The sequence below is a fragment of the Bombus huntii genome, chromosome 12, assembly GCF_024542735.1.
Source record: "Bombus huntii isolate Logan2020A chromosome 12, iyBomHunt1.1, whole genome shotgun sequence".
In the NCBI taxonomy this organism is placed as follows: Eukaryota; Metazoa; Arthropoda; class Insecta; order Hymenoptera; family Apidae; genus Bombus; species Bombus huntii.
In genome coordinates this window covers 10,351,186-10,364,720 of record NC_066249.1, presented here as the reverse complement: position 1 = coordinate 10,364,720, position 13,535 = coordinate 10,351,186, and the positions used below count along the sequence as shown (strand labels likewise).

Below are 13,535 nucleotides of genomic sequence, written 5' to 3'. Positions count from 1 at the left end.
AAGGGAATCTTATGGCATAAAACTGTAGAATTTTAGAATATGTTTGATATGCATTTTATTTAATTTATCTCAAAGGTAATTTAATTTTAATTAAATTTACTTTGAATGAGTATGATTATTCTTATTTATTCGTTCTGATCTATCTTTCCACATTTACGTATAAATGCATAAACATTGGCAATCTGCTAATAATTATAAAGTTACATTAACTAGCTTAACTATTTAACGTTATGACTATGCAATTGGCTGTTTGCGCAATTATATTTTTATGAACGTAATTAAGCAAATGGAATTTAAATAGAAATTTGTTTCGTGTACTAAATATCATAGTAATCGCTCTGCTTTGAATATTGTAGATATTTCTGCGTATTATATCAACTCTGTAGATTTTTGGAATCTTAAATTCTCCAAATGTGCATAAACATCTGCAGTTTATGACATATTCCCTCCTGGATAAGTATTTCTCTCTAATTTACGATTCTAAAATATACTTGAAAAACTTAGCTTACCGAAAGAGGTTTGTGCGAAACTTTTTCGAAGCTCGTTAAATTTCCACGGTACGCCAATTATTCAGCAATTGCACGCTTCGAAGAGTTTTAGCGTGTACAGCGGTATTGCCTGAGAAGGAAACGATAGGGTTAAAAGGAAGACGACATAATCCGGATTAGGTAGGGTGGTGCGCGTAAAAACGACAGACACATTGTTTAAATTAAATCGAGCAAAACGTGGCTGTCGGGAATACGGAATCCTCGAATAAGAGAAAGAAATTGACTTTATTTACAACTATACTTTTGGGAACCAGTGCCATTTGTTGCACACAGTTTTTCTCTATACCGAGTCCTCTTCTTATTTCACCATTTCACGTCCCGACCCCTCTATCCTCTTCTTATAATTAATTTCACCGGATTTTCCGCTTGTACATCCCTTTTACTTTCCCTCCTTACAAACGACACGATTAATACGCTTTCCATTAATCGCGTTTCAAGAATCTTTCTCTCTCCAAGGCTTGTATACGAAAAATGATGAACAGTACGTCGAATAATACGAATAATCGCGAACATTTTAATATCGTCATACGACACAATCGGAAACAGTCGACCTCTGTTTGATTTTAATCATGGAAATTAATTTTCATAGGTAAACTGCGAATGCTTGTATTTGTCATATATATTAATATATATCATACCGAGAATGACTCGGCAAATACCGCTATACGCGATTTTGTTTCGAAAATAATCGAGCTTGCGATTGCAGCTTAAATTCAATTTAAATTTCGTATCTCATTTTGTCAATTAAACTTGTTTAAATGGCGAACAAATTTCTTCTTCGTTTGGAAATAATCGTTATTCGTAACACCGATCTATAGATTGCGGATGTTTACACGTTTATATCAAATTCAATGGTGTATATAATGTGCGAAAATAATGTAATAATCGGTGTTTTTAAATCAAAAACCTATTATGTGAAAGAGGATGAATTTACGTGAAAGAGTAGATTAACAATTTAGAATGACTTTCTTTCTGTATGAAACTTCATTTCTGAATAGATCGATGTTGAAACTTCGTCAAGTACGTGGGTATTTCACGGTACATTGTAAACGTTTTTCCACGCTCTTGAGACGAAAAAATATTTTGAAAAACGTTCATACAAGAGTAATATAAAGGACACGATTACGCACGTATACAGAAATGAGAGTATATTTCTAACAACTTTTACATTTATGTTAAAAATTTTTAAGCAAAGGATGCTTTTATTTCATCGTTCATCCCTGTACTACCTAATGTAATAAATTTGAACAACAGTGAAAAATGTAGACCGAAGAGATCTCGCGCGTAGGTGTATGCATGCTACACGAATTTTCAACAACAATTTATTCAGAAATAGAGCTTCGTACGAAAACTGATTGTAACATTTTATGAATGAAAAAGTCCATTGTTAATAAAATGTACAAAAAAATTTAGATTTGCTTAGATATTCATAATCCAACGAAGTATTTCTCTTCTTTTTTTTTTTATTAAAATGTTGCTACCGTTGGTCGTATTAAATTCAGCGTTCCTTCCTGGTTCGTTTCGAAGCAAAGGCACATTAACGCACGCCCACGTAAGCATCTGGTAATCGCAGCGTACACGCTGCAATTTTCGATAAACCGGCCAATTTGACGCGCGTAGATCCGATCGAAACGAGAAAACTCTGTCCCTTTGCCTAGACTTTTGCATAATTACACGGCACGTTAAATTACTGTTTTCTTTTCAACGTACATATATATATATAAAACTCCTGCAGCTACTTTTGATCTCATTTATACGCATCAAAGACACCGTAATTACTTAACTTTCGTCTAAAGAAAAATAATCAAGAAATGTGTTTTGGTATTTCTTTTCCGACGCACACATTCACCGTTGTTATTCAACACTAATATTTCAGTCTTCTTTCGGAACAATAACTACAAGATAATTTTTGTATCTTTTTTAATTTTTGCAATTTGTTTAGATATTTAATATTATTTTTCTGTTTTATAAATGAACAATAAACAGTGATACACGAATTTAATTACATCCGCTTCAAATACCAAACTGAAAGAAAGTAATATCTTTAAAAATATCCTACAAAAACGACCTTATATCTGGGTTAATTTTCACTTATAAAAGACAGTATAATCAAGAAAACTATATTTTATTACCTATATTACGTATACATATAATCTTCAAAGCTACTCTTACCTTGATTTTGAACTTATCAAAGACAACATAATCACCTAAGAACGTTTCTCGGATTGTAGAAAAGGGAAATAGTGGAAAGGTAAAGAAAGAAAAGGAGGAGAAATAGAATCAGAGGTCTTAAAACAAATATCGTAACATCCCGAAGAAAATATCCACTTATAGAAGTATTATCTTTCTCGATAAAACGACCAGAGACTTCGTACATCGGACGATTTTACAAAGATCGATTGGCGTGAGATAGACGAATTTATCGGGATCAGTCAGCTTACCAGGACGAAAACTTCCGAAAACTTTCAGTAACATCGAATTTCACGTTTATTTCGTCGATCCTCTTTATCTCGACTAAAATTATTCTCGATTTATACAACGCACGAATGGAGGAAGATATGCTTCCGGTGAGATGGGCCACGATTATTGCGATGGTCGTTGTTTTCCTGGGAAAACAGAGACAGGTGGCAGGTCGGTTGCGTTTGACCAATGTCTTATGGCGAAATAAGAGGGTGGCTAAATTACACGCTATACGTTCTCGACTCGAAAGCGTCCCGAAAGCGACGCAGGGCTACTTAAGCGTCGTGTAGATATTTTTCTCGGAACGAGCTTGTCGAGCAATTGTTCAGGAAACTTTGAAAATTCTCGCGTGGAACGCTGTCGTGCAAAAGGATCGTTCAACTCCCTTTCTGTTTGATAAATACGACGAGATATCAAGACTACCGAGAATTTTTGGCGCTAGATAATTGCGAAAAATTCATACGTGTCTCAGTTAAGAAAGAAAATTGAAAGCTTACGGAGAATCAGCGATAGAAGTTAGTAGAATGTTGAAAGGGAAAATTTGTTTTTATATTTGTCGAATTAAAAATACCTCTGTCTAGATCTAATTTAACGTTCCTACAAAATCATATTGTAGCTTTTCACTCACGAATAATTACTAATTAGTAACCCAAAACAAAATTACAAAAATAAATTCAAACAGGGAAACGGAGCAGTAGCACTAAACACTATCTTATACACAGAATGAAAGAAGTGCAAAGACCTTAAACTAGTATAAAATCGTCCAAAAACGACTAAGACGAAGCAACGATCGATAGGATGGAAAAAAATGAGTGGAAATATCGCAAACCAGAAGAAGGGAATGTCATGGAGAAGCGTAAGGGGCAAAAACGAAACGCTTGCAGAGAAAGAACTTGAAAAACAAAAAACGAAGAAACGGCGATGAAACCGGAAGGAATTGTGCAATTAAGAAAAAAAATTAACAGAGTAGCTGCGTCCACTGGCAACGAAAATGGAAAAGTAAAGAAAGAAAGTAAAACATGCGACCTTATTAATATTCTTATCGTACCTTGTCATGAGCGTAACGTAGCGACTGTCTAGTCTGCTTCGCGGAGGCCTCTTGATCCCGGTAATTTGCATAAAGGCACGTCCCAGAGCCGGCGAAACGATCAATCAAGTCGGCACGAGAGGAACAACCATTGTCATCCTTTCGACGTCGACCTTAGACGTCGACGACGATAGCAGAGGAATGGGGATCACCGTCTAGAAGCTCGTGAATCTCCTTAGTTCGTTCTGATCGACCGCAATCTACACCGGCGCGAAGCTTTTGCACGCCTCGGTGAATCTTAAATTGACCGCACTTTCGCGTCGAGAATCATATTAGCCGGTTAGAGCTTCCGCTTTTGCGCGCTTTGCCGCGTAATAGCCAGCTGTTTGCATGCAAATATGCCTCGCGGTGTATTTCGCTGTATACGCGTACGCACATATTGCACATGCACACTTGCTAACTTTGAATAGAATTCTCTTTTTCTCTCGACCTTTTATTCCTATTTTCATCCCTCTCCTTTTCCTTCTGTTCCTTTTTCGCGCGAAGGTTGAGAATTCAAAGTGAAGTTAGATATTAGTGTATTATGAGTTGAATATTCTAACGAGATTGTAGGAAATTGTTAAAAAGCTGTCAGGAATATGGCGAGGAAAGGAATGGTACTCGAGGATAGTTTTTAATAAATTAGGACTTGGAGTGGATTTTGACGTGTTTTAACAATGCATTTAGTTTATCGAATATTTTGTATAAATAAAATATACGGCAATGTAGTTAGATTTGATCTTTCTGGAGTAATCTACAATTTTTTTAATCGCTTTTTCTTTTTGAATTCTAAATCAAGTTTATGTATAAGCTACGAACTATATAGGTAATGTCTTAGATCTTGAAACAAAGATCATATATTGTGGTACTGATTTAGTTATCTTGATAACCGTGTCATTTTTCACCACTTATCTATGTTATATAACCTAAATCAAATAGTTCAAAATCCTTTTTCCTTGGCAATATTGTAGGTACAAAAATTAAAAAATTACTTTTCACCGTATAATTTCCTATATGCCAGTGGTACCTGTAGTATAGAATTTAAGAGCAATTTCCGTTTGTAAATAATTACTAACAGCGTTAAAAGGTACACCACCAGTACGTCCATATTGTCTCTGTATAGGGCAATTTAATTGCCATTAGGCAATAGACATACTGGAACAAATAAACAATAACACTTTTTTTTAACAGTAACGATTCTTACTCGAAACATAAAGTATATTTTTGTAATAAATATAACAAGAACATCTAGAAAACATATATATTCTTTATTTATTATGCAAGTTATCTAGGAATAAACAGAATTGGTACTTACAATACTTGTAAATTTAATTGAACAGCACATTCGGTTTTCTCTACAACTAAGAGGTAAAAGCGTACAGGCTTTTGTACAAATAAAATTGCTTTTCTGTCGAATTTCGACTGTATTAGTGCAAAAAATAGAAAATATTAGGATGCATCTGAATTATTGTACGCTTAAGATATTATAACGATCAAAACAAATGAAATTTTGTCCGAAGTTTTTTCTTGCTCCCAAAGAATCTGTTTGCCATTTACAGTGTTGCCTACAAGAAGCCTTCAATTAAGGACTTCACTAAATACAAATTGCGCAAAGTAATTTCAGAACATGCGTCTAAGAGTGTATAAAAAGAATACCTTCACATCTTACGGAATTTTACAAAATTTTGCACGCCTGTAAATTTTGAGAAATTTAACTGATTTAGAAACGATGGGCTAGAGAAATAAATTCTAAATTAACTCTAAGAAATGGTCGTAGGGATCGTAGAGATCGTAGGAGTTCCATAGAACTCTCGAAACAGATTCGACGGACCACAATATTAGAGAATCGCGTGGAAGCTCGATCGCGACGCTCTACTGTTTGGCATAGCTTGCAAATCTCCGCGTGCGATAAATCGCGCCCCATGGTCTGGAGCAAGTGAAGTGGTTAATTGAGGCTCCGGTGAGGAACTGGTTTTGGCAACGGGCCAAAGTGACTGATCGTACACGTGGAACAGAAAAGCGAAGGTTACTGATCCCGACGACTCGATAATTTCACCGATCATACCATCTTCCACTCCTTTCCTTTCTTTTTATTTGTTACACGAACGTTTCGCCAAGATCTATATATACATACCGATTATTCCAATTTTTAAGTATAATATTCCGAACAAACTACTAAATAATATGTACGAATCATTTAAATGAGCCTGAACGTCACTTAAATCCATTTGGAAACGTGGTCGAGTTCAGGAAATTATTTACAAAAATCTATTCGTGGAAAATTCGATGAATTACTACAACAGCGTCGTGTCGTTAAAATCGAATTTTCGGAAAGCTGTGAATAATTTCTGCCAGTGAAATTGTTGCCATCAGCGATCGACTGACCGTTTTCGTTTTAGCGACGTTTAATTTTAGTTACGATTCATGTGGAAATTGCTTTCCGAAGAATTACGCGATCTACGCCACGTCCGCGCGTTATTATACGACGCTTGATGAATTGCCGATAAAAATTCGTGAAAATACACAGCTCACGAAAGTATTTGAGCACCTCTGGACACCTGTTACGAATATATTACGTGCGAAATACATAGTGATAGTTATGTATATAAATAATTATGTATGAAAAATTTTGAAATTTCATTAGCACCGTTGTAAGTGGACTACGGATTTTTATGCATTAATGAAAAACTCAAAGATGCAAAAATACAAAAGATATTCAAGGCGAAATAGTTGTTATAAGATTTAATGGCGGGAATAAATCTTTGTGTAAGTTAATTACGTTGATAAAAATATGAAATAGCATAAAAATCCAAAGTCTAATTATTAATAAATTAAAAACAAATTTGAAGATGTACTATTGCATAAATTAAATGGTATTTGGTACAAGTACGAGTATACCTATGTTTCACAGAGATTACACAAGTATTTAAAGTGCATTGTTTAAGTTGAATTAAGAGCTTTTACTGTAATTTAATAATACGTGTAATTTTATTTATTATTTGAAACATGAGATATCTTGGTATGTTTGAATAATTTCTTGCTCCGAATTGAATTAAATTGTAATTTTCTAAGATGCTTAACAAACCTCTGATATTTTATTCATAGCTGCCTTCCTGCAGATTGCTCATTCCAACAACAATATTCTAGTTACATATAACTTGGAAAGCTTTAAAGTAAACGCAAACAACCTGCAGAATTCACCGGAATAGCGTCCAACTCTGCTATAATTACACAAATTTGTTTCACAATCACGACACTATTATACACCCGAATAAATTTCTTCGAATCGACAATTTTGTAAAATCTAATATTGCAACGATTCCATATTTATAACTTTCTCCGTAACCCAAATTCAATTATTCGCAAGTAAAAAATAGATTAATTTTAATAAAATTGTAAATCTATATCATTCCAATTACCTTCTGCAAATATAGAGCTAAATTATAATTTCTTAAAATTTCGTCTAGTTCATTTTGGTTTCAGACCGTTCGTGAATAAGAGACGAATTACAAATCCCAAACCTAGCCCATACTAATTGCCTTCAACCATCATATAAGTATTGTACGACTTAATTTCTCCCAATTTAATCATCTTAATATTCCATTGCCCTTTTGAGCGTATAAACAATTTAGTATGCGCGCAGGACAATTTTACGACGAGTTGTTAAATTCTTGATAATTTGAAAAAGCTAGAACTTTCGTGTAAAAGCTTTTTACCGCGCTAAGTGGTTCCTCTGAGGCTTACACGAATATTGAAGCCACTTAGTCCATGACAAACAACGCAGCGGACAATCAAGACATGAAAATTTCATCAGTGCAGCTTTCCGGAACGAACAAGAATAGATTCATCGGAACTTTCCCGTCCAGAAATACAAATCACCAGATATACAAGCAACTAGAAGCGTGGCTTTACCCTTGTTTACATTTATTACCCCCGGTGTTGCAGTTTATCGTGTTCACTATTAATTTTCACAATCTATACTTTGTACGAGCAAAAATAAACGTATGATTTGTCAAATTTCATCAAGGAAGTTAAATTACTGTATAAAATAGTATAATTTACCTCCTTAACGCATAAAGTTTTTTTCTGTTTGCTAATGAAAATAATTAAATTTCATTATAATAAAGAAGTGAAAACGAAGATGAGTAGATGCTATGTGCTTTATAAGATATAATATACAGGGTAGTTGGTAACTGGTGGTACAAGCGGAAAGGGGGTGATTCTTCGGAAAATTCTTCGTTTGAGGCTTTGTTTTCGAGAAAATCGACTTTGAATTTTCGCTCGGTACACGTGCGGTACGTTATAACGGATCTCACTGTAGATCGTTGTTTCGATGGAAAAATTAAAAAAAAAAATTTGTATTCTATATTTTCGACTTCTTTTTTCGCGTAGAATCACTCCCTTTCCGCTTGTACCATCAGTTACCAACCACCCTGTATATTTTCGTGTAATATATCATAAAATACACTGTCCTATGTGATGATTAAAAATATTTCTGTCTGTTTCATCGTGTTTTTCTTTTATAAATATTTTATATTGAAATTAAAAATTGAGAATTAAGATCAGAAAAAATATTGTATTATAATTTATTATTAAAATATTGATATCGAGTTTACGAAGCATAGAAAATATCGAATTTTCGTTCAATTTCCCAATGTTAAAAGAGTAACATGATGTTTTCTCAGAACGAAGCCAATAAAATCATTCAACGATACCAGTAACAAACGGGCTAGCTGCGATAAATAGCAACAAATAGGTGAACGATTTAATCGGTGGTTATAAACGATCGAACTAAGCGGCTTATGCGCGGTGAATAATGATATAATTCAAATAAAACGAGGAAATCGTATTAACAACGAATGCATTTGTTGTAATCGTATACAGTCATAATCCCAAATCAGACGTACCATGTTATTTCAAGGACGGATTTAAACTCGAAGAGAGGGCTACTGAAACGTATAAAGAATTACAGTAATTTCATTTTTAAGCTAATTCTTCGATTTTTCAAAACTAAACGGAAAGCTAATTTTAGTAAAATGATATTAGACATATAAATAGTGATATAATAACGACGTAAAGAATTCTAAAACTGCTCTCCAGTAAAAAGTGGAAAATGTAACTTAACTTCCAGCCTCTTCGTATGGAACCGTATAATAATACTTTAATTTATTTCAACAGAAATACGCAGAGGAAAAGAGAAAAAAAAATAATTAGCCGAATTATCCTTCATTTTAATAACGTAGAAGAGAAATACAATTTTTGGAAATCAAAATGCAGGTGAAGTTTTATTTCCGTGATCAAATTAATTTAATATTCCCGCTCTCTATGTATTTCTCTTTCGAATCTATCGTTTCGATCCCATTGAAAGAAGGAAAGCACTTGAGATTTTTATTGATAGAACGATTGAAAAGAGGCGCGCGATTAATGAAATCACTGCAATAGTAAGTTGTATTGTAAGTCGGCTTGATTCGATCTTTAATTTATATCCCAGTCGCAACGAACTAATTAGAATGAACAACTGTTAAATCCAGGATGGTTGCGGCAGCAGCCAATTAAACCGGGAAATCGAGTTAACCTCGTATTCTTATTTCTCTGTGCGGATATTGACTTACCTGAGATAAAACCGCAAGATTAAATTGACTTAACTCGCTCTCGTTCTCGAGGACTCGTGTATCAAACTACGTGTACATTTACATCGTTGCTGCTCTGCAGAGGACGTAATATGTTCTCTCTAGCTCCATTCATTGAAATTTAACGCGTTATACGAAGTTCCAGGGCCGTCTTTCATAATTCAACTAATATTATTAGCGAAATTTTACAAGCGACAAATGTAAGTTATCAGCATCATAAATAGTCTTGCAGAATGTTAACAAGTTTGATAATAAAGCATATAACCAACTTTGATAATAAAACAAACGAACAAGTTTATCACTGGCGCCAATTTTTCCCTAAAATATACCAATACACTAATAAAATATGAATATATACTAATAATCTTAACAAACAATCTATACTATTAATAATCATTAGACTAGGAACGCTTATGTACCAATTCATACTTGTATCATAACTAAAGAAATTGGATAATAGATACTCTACTTTGAATATTACATTATATTATATTTTTATACATTATACATTATATACATTCTGTACATTTGTGCATCTTCGAATTGCTCCAAAAATGCATAAACATCCGCAGTTTAATAAGCATAAAATAGATAAGGCTATTATTAAAAAATCTATAAAGAATACTATTAAACATCCTCCAAATTTTGCACTTGTTTTAAACCTTGTTCATCCGAAAGCACGAAGTGTAGCAATAAAAACCTCTCGAAGCACAAATGGGAGCTGAACGAAACAAAATAAAAGTAGTCGAATGAAGATCCGAAAGAAAGACGGAGAATTCCAGTCAGCAACTTGAAAACTCCGCCCCTATTCGCGACTTGCGATACAGTTTGTCGAATAACGGTTTGTTATGCCAGCCAACCGGAAGATCAAGAGGTGTTATTCCATTTTCCGGTCTTACGGGCGCAAGTTTTTCCATTCCTAGTGTCTGCTTGATTTATAGCTACCCTATACTTTCTTGTATACAATAAGTATGGGCACGGGCCCAGCTTCTTCCATGTACAACCTGATAGTGCAACCTGATAGTCGGATCCAGATTGGCCAGGGTGAAGGACGTTCCTTAAGCCTCGCACGTCCCTGGAATTCCCGATTCCCAGCTTTCTGTCTATCCCGTTCCTGCCAGCCTCGACTCCAACCATATTTCTTCGTTCCCCCGAATAACTAGAAGGGAAAAGGAACGAAGACGGAGAAGCATTGGTCTGGCAATCCAAGGTTTATCGATATATGGTGCAATTAATTTGAACGAGATAAGTGGATAACGAAATATGGGGCTACGGCGCGAAACAACCCTTCAACTGTGTTTGCAACGTATCGAGGTCTATTTTATTCAAACGTTGTATCCTCGTTTGATATAAACCCTGATCCGGGATAGGATCCCTGGTTTTATTATGAAATATCGCTCTTGTTTCGTATGTTTTCGACAGATCGATTTTTTTACGATATTCTGTCCATGCCGGGGTGGGTTTTACGGGTCTGCGACGTGCTGAACTGATCTTTTTTTTTTTTACTGATCTATAACTTGTAATATTTGGAAAATTCTGAAAATTGTTGTTTGTAAGAAAAATATGTCGGGTTTACATTAGAATTAGGGTTAGGGGCGTGAAACGAATCTTCGTTTGGGTTACACGTTGTCGTTATGCAATAGAGAAGACATTGACTAGTGCAAATACGATTATTATAGAACCGGACAGGTAACCGCGGTAGTTAGGTGCTCGAGATACTAATGACAATGATCCTAGGTTCAATAACGAATCCGCGGTCAACGGGATGACAACAGAACGTACTCACAAAGTCTAAGTCTGAGAATAATCACTGATCGCGAAGGCGTTACTCTTGGATCGATGAGATCGCGAGCGAGAATGCCTTTCCCGTCCCGATGATGCCACACAGGAAAACTATAACGGGGTGTGTCTAAGGATACGAGATCATCGGATTCGTCGAGAAAAGCCTTCGTTCAGAAAGTGTTGCTGCTAATTGGTTAATCTCCATATCGGTGGTTAGAAAAGGATGCTAGCCGCCCTCGAGGGAAAGTTGCTAGTGGGAGACGCCGCTCGTTGAAAAATATGTCTCCCCTATCTTCCCGTAGTTGGGACAAAGACTGTTTGTCTGTTTGAAGGACTTTAGTTAACTAAACCTTAAGATTTATAACGGGCCCTCGGGCTAGCCGAACATGTACTGCGGAGACGCATCGACATCTGGCAATCATCTTACTCGAAGAATAGGGTCTGCACGTGGCGAGCCACGGGACAGAAACCGTTGGAATGTTTACTGTCGCGTGTCGCCACAAATATTTCTTTTAAGGAGAGCTATAGAATTACTTCATACCTTTGTTAGGCAAAGCGTTCATCCCGTGACCGCGGCTACGTTCGGCGACTGACTGTCGCCTCGAGCCCAAGCTCATTATCACAATTCTCGAATAATTACAATCGGGTTGAATAACTACAATTGTTCAATTACAGCTATAGTAGACTCTAGGTTACAATGTTGCGGGGTTATCCAAAATTCCAAAGGCTCCGGTGTTCTTTCATCTCCGACAAATATATAACATTCGAAATGCAGCAGGTTAGAAAGGTAATGATCTTCTCTTGTAGCTTCTATTTTGTATTAATGTTTGTATATTAGATGTATTGCATATAATATTTTTCTAACTTGTGCAGAGAGTATATCACTACCAGTATTTATAAAGTTACGATATTAGCATCTGAAGTTATGTAAAAGAAATCACGTCTAAATAATTTCTGACACGAAAGCTACTCCTGATTCGAATTTCATTTCTGATACAAAAAAGAGAGAATTAATTCTTACGCTATTTGTATTTTTTAAGTTGACTTTGGTATTTTTTATTAAAAACACTAAAAGCTTTATTTAATGCAAGATTTTGATATTACCATATAAAAATGCTATTATAGTCATTTCTAGATAGAATTTGAAATCCCCGTTTTTCTGTATAGAATATTCAATTACTTACAAACTCAATACCGGGTTTAACTCATTTTTGTAAAAATATTTGCACTTTTCGCACCAAATTACAGATTTTTACTGTCATAAAAAAAATATATACATTCAGAATGCAACACAGAACATAGATGAGCAGTCATTACAGTGTTAGTAATATACATACAGTCAGTATAAAAAGTATTCGTACAGTAATTAATTTCAGCAAAAATATTATAGAACAACCTTTAATTAACGAAATTCTAACAAATAAAAAATATGTACATGTTTCTACAAGTCTGCAGAAAAGTTCATAAAAATAATATGAGATATCTACATACTTTGCGAAAATATTAACAAATATCAGAAAAGTGACAAAAATATGTGCGTGATAAGTATTCGTACAGTTATAGTTTAATGAGAAAAATTAATAAAGCTTACCTAATATTTAGGAGAAGAAATCATATTATCATGTAAGTTTAATTATTTTAGTACTTAGGAGGGTTTCTTTTTTATCTTATTACGACTCGAAGTCGTCGTGATCTTGAATTTATTAAATTGATGGATACTTTACTTGAAATATTTTTCTATTTTCCTAACAGAATTCTCTTTAAATCATTTCTTATTGAAATATGGTGACTCAGTATTTTTCGTTTCAGGTGATCCAATATGTTTTCAACAATGTTTATATCTAGGGATTGTGAAGGTGTTTTTAGGTGTTTTTGAACATTGTAAGAATCCACGCTTTCGTATTAGTAGCATTTTGCTTCGGTTCGTTATCTTGCATCAGGACGAAATTATCTTTCAACCCCATTTCTTCTGCGCTTAGATTATTTCTTAAAATGTTTTTATACATTTTATTCTATGAAGAGGTAACGCTCGTTACGCATATATTATTA

General features: G+C 34.6%; 1 protein-coding gene across 7 annotated transcripts in view; it reads left to right on the top strand.

The window, feature by feature from the left end:
• LOC126872193 (pikachurin-like) overlaps positions 1 to 13,535 on the top strand; it is a 263,775-nt gene that overhangs the window by 182,115 nt on the left and 68,125 nt on the right. The window lies entirely within an intron of this gene.